This window comes from Lolium rigidum, chromosome 5 (assembly GCF_022539505.1).
Source record: "Lolium rigidum isolate FL_2022 chromosome 5, APGP_CSIRO_Lrig_0.1, whole genome shotgun sequence".
Taxonomy (NCBI): Eukaryota; Viridiplantae; Streptophyta; class Magnoliopsida; order Poales; family Poaceae; genus Lolium; species Lolium rigidum.
In genome coordinates this window covers 161,331,850-161,339,593 of record NC_061512.1, presented here as the reverse complement: position 1 = coordinate 161,339,593, position 7,744 = coordinate 161,331,850, and positions in this window count along the sequence as shown.

Below are 7,744 nucleotides of genomic sequence, written 5' to 3'. Positions count from 1 at the left end.
TCCAAGTCTTCGAATAAGACCCGAACCAAAAACCTTCCATAGGAGGGGAAACCTAGCCCAACTAGGACTCCCACCCAAAGGTGGGATTTCCACCTCCCATGTGGGGGGTTGGCCGGCCCCCTATGGTGGAGTCCACTTGGGACTCCACCCCATCTAGGGCTGGCCGGCCATGGAGGTGGAGTCCCATGTGGACTCCACCTTCCTTGGTGGTTTCTTCCGGACTTTTCTAGAACCTTCTAGAACCTTCCATAGAACCTTCCGCGACATTTTATTTCACATAAAATGACATCCTATATATGAATCTTATGCTCCGGATCATTCCGGAACTCCTCGTGATGTCCGGGATCTCATCCGGGACTCCGAACAAATATTCGAACTCCATTCCATATTCAAGTTCTACCATTTCAACATCCAACTTTAAGTGTGTCACCCTACGGTTCGTGAACTATGCGGACATGGTTGAGTACTCACTCCGACCAATAACCAATAGCGGGATCCGGAGATCCATAATGGCTCCCACATATTCAACGATGACTTTAGTGATCGAATGAACCATTCACATACAATACCAATTCCCTTTGTCACGCGATATTTTACTTGTCCGAGGTTTGATCTTCGGTATCACTCTATACCTTGTTCAACCTCGTCTCCCGACAAGTACTCTTTACTCGTACCGTGGTATGTGGTCTCTTATGAACTTATTCATATGCTTGCAAGACATTAGACGACATTCCACCGAGAGGGCCCGGAGTATATCTATCCGTCATCGGGATGGACAAATCCCATTGTTGATCCATATGCCTCAACTCATACTTTCCGGATACTTAATCCCACCTTTATAACCACCCATTTACGCAGTGGCGTTTGGTGTAATCAAAGTACCTTTCCGGTATAAGTGATTTACATGATCTCATGGTCATAAGGACTAGGTAACTATGTATCGAAAGCTTATAGCAAATAACTTAATGACGAGATCTTATGCTACGCTTAATTGGGTGTGTCCATTACATCATTCATATAATGATATAACCTTGTTATTAATAACATCCAATGTTCATGATTATGAAACTAATCATCCATTAATCAACAAGCTAGTTAAGAGGCATACTAGGGACTCTTTGTTTGTCTACATATCACACATGTACTAATGTTTCGGTTAATACAATTATAGCATGATATATAAACATTTATCATAAACATAAAGATATAAATAATAACCACTTTATTATTGCCTCTAGGGCATATCTCCTTCACAGGCACCCCCTCGCGCCACCCTTTCGCCTATATATTCCTCGCGACGCGAAAACCCTACATCAATCAATCATACTCCAGAAAGACTCTAGGGGCGCCGCCGCCATCGCGAAACTCCGTTTCGGGGGACAGAAGTCTCTGTTCCGGCACGCCGCCGGGACGGGGAATTGCCCCCGGAGTCATCACCATCGACTCCTGATGGCGTGTATTTCACACGTTCGTTGGGCAACCCCAAGAGGAAGGTATGATGCGCACAGCAGCAAGTTTTCCCTCAGAAAGAAACCAAGGTTTATCGAACCAGGAGGAGCCAAGAAGCACGTTGAAGGTTGATGGCGGCGGGATGTAGTGCGGCGCAACACCGGAGATTCCGGCGCCAACGTGGAACCCGCACAACACAACCAAAGTACTTTGCCCCAACGAAACAGTGAGGTTGTCAATCTCACCGGCTTGTCTGTAACAAAGGATTAACCGTATTGTGTGGAAGATGATTGTTTGCGAGAGAAAATAGTAAAACAAGTATTGCAGACAGATTTGTATTTCGAGTATTAAAGAATGGACCGGGGTCCACAGTTCACTAGAGGTGTCTCTCCCATAAGATAAAAGCATGTTGGGTGAACAAATTACAGTCGGGCAATTGACAAATAGAGAGGGCATAACAATGCACATACATGACATGATAAGTATAGTGAGATTTAATTGGGCATTACGACAAAGTACATAGACCGCCATCCAACCGCATCTATGCCTAAAAAGTCCACCTTCGGGTTATCATCCGAACCCCTCCGGTATTAAGTTGCTAACAACGAGACAATTGCATTAAGTATGGTGCGTAATGTAATCAACAACTACATCCTCGGACATAGCGCCAATGTTTTATCCCTAGTGGCAACGAGCACAACACAACCTTAGAACTTTACGTCATCGTCCCAGGTGTCAATGCGGGCATGAACCCACTATCGAGCATAAGTACTCCCTCTTGGAGTTAAAAGTAAAAACTTGGCCGAGCCTCTACTAGAAACGGAGAGCATGCAAGATCATAAACAACACATGTATAATAACTTGATAATTAACATGACATGGTATTCTCTATCCATCGGATCCCGACAAACACAACATATAGAATTACAGATAGATGATCTTGATCATGTTAGGCAGCTCACAAGATCCAACAATGAAGCACAATGAGGAGAAGACAACCATCTAGCTACTGCTATGGACCCATAGTCCAGGGGTGAACTACTCACTCATCACTCCGGAGGCGACCATGGCGGTGTAGAGTCCTCCGGGAGATGAATCCCCTCTCCGGCGAGGGTGCCGGAGGAGATCTCCGAAATCCCCCGAGATGGGATCGGCGGCGACGGCGTCTCAGTAAGGTTTTCCGTATCGTGGTTTTTCGCATCAGGGGTTTCGCGACGGAGGCTTTAAGTGGGCGGAAGGGCAGGTCAAGAGGCGTCACGAGGGGCCCACTCTATAGGTCGGCGCGGCAAGGGCTTGGGCCGCGCCGCCCTATAGCCTGGCCACCTCGTGGCCCCACTTCGTGTGTTCTTCGGTCTTCTGGAAGCTCCGTGGAAAAATAGGGCCCTAGGTCTTCGTTTCGTCCAATTCCGAGAATATTTCGTTACTAGGATTTCTAAACCAAAAACAGCAGAAAACAGGAACCGGCACTTCGGCATCTTGTTAATAGGTTAGTTCCGGAAAATGCACGAATATGACATAAAGTGTGCATAAAACATGTAGGTATCATCAATAATATGGCATAGAACATAAGAAATTATCGATACGTCGGAGACGTATCAAGCATCCCCAAGCTTAGTTACTGCTCGTCCCGAGCGAGGTAAAACGATAACAAAGATAATTTCGAAGTGATATGCCATCATAACCTTGATCATACTATTTGTAAACATATGTAGTGGATGCAGCGATCATAACAATGGTGATGACATGAGTAAACAGGTGAATCATATAGCAAAGACTTTTCATGAATAGTACTTCAAGACAAGTATTAATAAGTCTTGCATAAGAGTTAACTCATAAAGCAATAAATCAAAGTAAAGGCATTGAAGCAACACAAAGGAAGATTAAGTTTCAGCGGTTGCTTTCAACTTGTAACATGCATATCTCATGGATAATAGTCAACATAGAGTAATATAACAAGTACAATATGCAAATATGTAGGAATCAATGCACGGTTCACACAAGTGTTTGCTTCTTGAGGTGGAGAGAAATAGGTAAACTGACTCAACATAAAAGTAAAGAGAATGGTCCTTCAAAGAGGAAAGCATCGATTGCTATATTTGTGCTAGAGCTTTTATTTTGAAAACATGAAACAATTTTGTCAACGGTAGTAATAAAGCATATGAGTTATGAAAGTTATATCTTACAAGTTGCAAGTCTCATGCATAGTATACTAATAGTGCCCGCACCTTGTCCTAATTAACTTGGACTACTGGATCTTTGCAATGCACATGTTTTGACCAAGTGTCACAATGGGGTACCTCCATGCCGCTCGTACAAAGGTCTAAGGAGAAAGCTCGCATTTTGGATTTCTCGCTTTTGATTATTCTCAACTTAGACATCCATACCGGGACAACATGGACAACGAGATAATGGACTCCTCTTTAATGCATAAGCATGTGGCAACAATTATTATTCTCATATGAGATTGAGGATATGTGTCCAAACTGAAACTTCCACCATGAATCATGGCTTTAGTTAGCGGCCCAAAGTTCTTCTCTAACAATATGCATGCTCCAACCATGAAGGTGGTAGATCTCTCTTGCTTCGGACAAGACGGACATGCATAGCAACTCACATGATATTCAACAAAGAATAGTTGATGGCGTCCCCAGAAACATGGTTATCGCTCAACAAGCAACTTAATAAGAGATAAAGTGCATAAGTACATATTCAATACCACAATAGTTTTTAAGCTATTTGTCCCATGAGCTATATATTTCAAAGGTGAATGATGGAATTTTAAAGGTAGCACTCAAGCAATTTACTTTGGAATGGCGGATAAATACCATGTAGTAGGCAGGTATGGTGGACACAAATGGCATAGTGGTTGGCTCAAGTATTTTGGATGCATGAGAAGTATTCCCTCTCGATACAAGGTTTAGGCTAGCAAGGTTATTTGAAACAAACACAAGGATGAACGGTACAGCAAAACTCACATAAAAGACATATGGTAAACATTATAAGACTCCACACCGTCTTCCTTGTTGTTCAAAACTCAATACTAGATGTTATCTAGACTCTAGAGAAACCAAATATGCAAACCAAATTAGCAAGCTCTAAGTATTTCTTCATTAATGGGTGCAAAGTATATGATGCAAGAGCTTAAACATGAGCACAATAATTGCCAAGTATCAAATTATCCAAGACATTTTAGCAATTTACTACATGTATCATTTTCCAATTCCAACCATATAACAATTTAACGAAGAAGAACTTCGCCATGAATACTATGAGTAGAGCCTAAGGACATATTTGTCCATATGCAACAGCGGAGCGTGTCTCTCTCCCATAAAGTGAATGCTAGGATCCATTTTATTCAAACAAAACAAAAAACAAAAACAAACCGACGCTCCAAGCAAAGTACATAAGATGTGGCCGAATAAAAATATAGTTTCAGGGGAGGAACCTGATAATTTTGTCGATGAAGAAGGGGATGCCTTGGGCATCCCCAAGATTAGACGCTTGAGTCTTCTTAATATATGCAGGGGTGAACCACCGGGGCATCCCCAAGCTTAGAGCTTTCACTCTCCTTGATCATATTGCATCATACTCCTCTCTTGATCCTTGAAAACTTCCTCCACACCAAACTCGAAACAACTCATTAGAGGGTTAGTGCATAATAAAAATTCACATGTTCAGAGGTGACACAATCATTCTTAACACTTCTGGACATTGCATAAAGCTACTGGACATTAGTGGATCAAAGAAATTCATCCAACATAGCAAAAGAGGCAATGCGAAATAAAAGACAGAATCTGTCAAAACAGAACAGATCCGTAAAGATGGATTTTATTAGGCCACCAGACTTGCTCAAACGAAAATGCTCAAATTGAATGAAAGTTGCGTACATATCTGAGGATCATGCTCGTAAATTGGCGTAATTTTCTGAGCTACCTACAGGGAGATAGACCCAGATTCGTGACGAGCAAAGAAATCTGGAACTGCGCGAGTAATCCAAATCTAGTACTTACTTTTCTATCAAAGACTTTACTTGGCACAACAAAACATAAAACTAAGATAAGGAGAGGTTGCTACAGTAGTAAACAACTTCCAAGACACAAATATAAAACAAAGTACTGTAGTAAAAACATGGGTTGTCTCCCATAAGCGCTTTTCTTTAACGCCTTTCAGCTAGGCGCAGAAAGTGTATCTCAAGTAATATCAAGAGACGAAGCATCAACATAATAATTTGTTCTAATAATAGAATCATAAGGTAACTTCATTCTCTTTCTAGGGAAGTGTTCCATACCTTTCTTGAGAGGAAATTGATATTTAATATTACCTTCCTTCATATCAATAGTAGCACCAACGGTTCGAAGAAAAGGTCTTCCCAATATAATGGGGCAAGATGCATTGCATTCAATATCCAAGACAACAAAATCAACGGGGACAAGGTTATTGTTAACCATAATATGAACATTATCAACTTTCCCCAAAGGTTTCTTTTTAGCATTATCAGCGAGATTAACATCCAAATAACAATTTTTCAATGGTGGCAAGTCAAGCATATCATAGACTTTTTTAGGCATAACGAAATACTTGCACCAAGATCACATAAAGCATTACAATCAAAGTCTTTGATTCTCATTTTAATGATGGGCTCCCAACCATCCTCTAGCTTTCTAGGAATAGAAGTTTCAAGTTTTAGTTTCTCTTCTCTAGCTTTTATGAGAGCATTTGTAATATGTTTTGTGAAAGCCAAATTTATAGCGCTAGCATTGGGACTCTTAGCAAGTTTTTGCAAGAACTTTATAACTTCAGAGATGTGGAAATCATCAAAATCTAAATCATTACAATCTAAAGCAATGGGATTATCATCCCCAAGGTTGGAAAAAATTTCAGCAGTTTTATCACAAGCAGTTTCGAGCAGTTTTAGCGGTTTCGAGTAATTTTGCGCGCTTTGCACTAGGAGTAGAAGCATTGCCAACACCAATTATTTTACCATTGATAGTAGGAGGTGCAGCAACATATGAATCATTAGCATTGCTAGTGGTGGTAATAGTCCAAACTTTAGCTACATTTTCCTTTTTAGCTAGTTTTTCATTTTCTTCTCTATCCCACCTAGCACGCAGTTCAGCCATTAATCTTATATTCTCATTAATTCTAACTTGGATGGCATTTGCTGTAGTAACAATTTTATTTTCAATATCCCTATTAGGCATAACTTTCGATTTCAAAAGATCAACATCAGAGGCTATCAACTCTAGAAACAAGAATATCAATTTTATTGAGCTTTTCCTCAACAGATTTGTTAAAGGCAGTTTGTGTACTAATAAATTCTTTAAGCATGGCTTCAAGTCCAGGGGGTGTATTCCTATTATTGTTGTAAGAATTCCCATAAGAATTAGCATAACCGTTACCATTATTATAAGGATATGGCCTATAGTTATTACTAGAATTGTTCCGATAAGCATTGTTGTTGAAATTATTATTTTTAATGAAGTTTACATCAACATGTTCTTCTTGGGCAACCAATGAAGCTAATGGAACATTATTAGGATCAACATTAATCCTATCATTCGCAAGCATAGACATAATAGCATCAACCTTATCATTCAAGGAAGAGGATTCTTCAACAGAATTTACCTTTTTACCTTGTGGAGCTCTTTCCGTGTGCCATTCAGAGTAATTAATCATCATATTATCAAGAAGCTTTGTTGCTTCACCAAGAGTGATGGACATAAAGGTATCTCCAGCAGCTGAATCCAATAAATTCCGCGAAGAAAAATTTAGTCCTGCATAGAAGGTTTGGATGATCATCCAAGTAGTCGATCCATGGGTTGGGCAATTTTTAACCAGAGATTTCATTCTTTCCCAAGCTTGAGCAACATGTTCATTATCTAATTGTTTAAAATTCATTATGCTACTCCTCAAAGATATAATTTTAGCAGGGGGATAATATCTACCAATAAAAGCATCCTTGCATTTAGTCCATGAATCAATACTATTCTTAGGCGAGAGATAGCAACCAATCTTTAGCTCTTCCTCTTAATGAGAAAGGGAACAATTTTAATTTTATAATGTCACCATCTACATCTTTATACTTTTGCATTTCACATAGTTCAACAAAATTATTGAGATGGGCAGGCAGCATCATCAGAACTAACACCAGAAAATTGCTCTCGCATAACAAGATTAAGTAAAGCAGGTTTAATTTCAAAGAATTCTGCTGTAGTAGCAGGTGGAGCAATAGGTGTGCATAAGAAATCATTATTATTTGTGCTAGTGAAATCACACAACTTAGTATTTTCAGGGT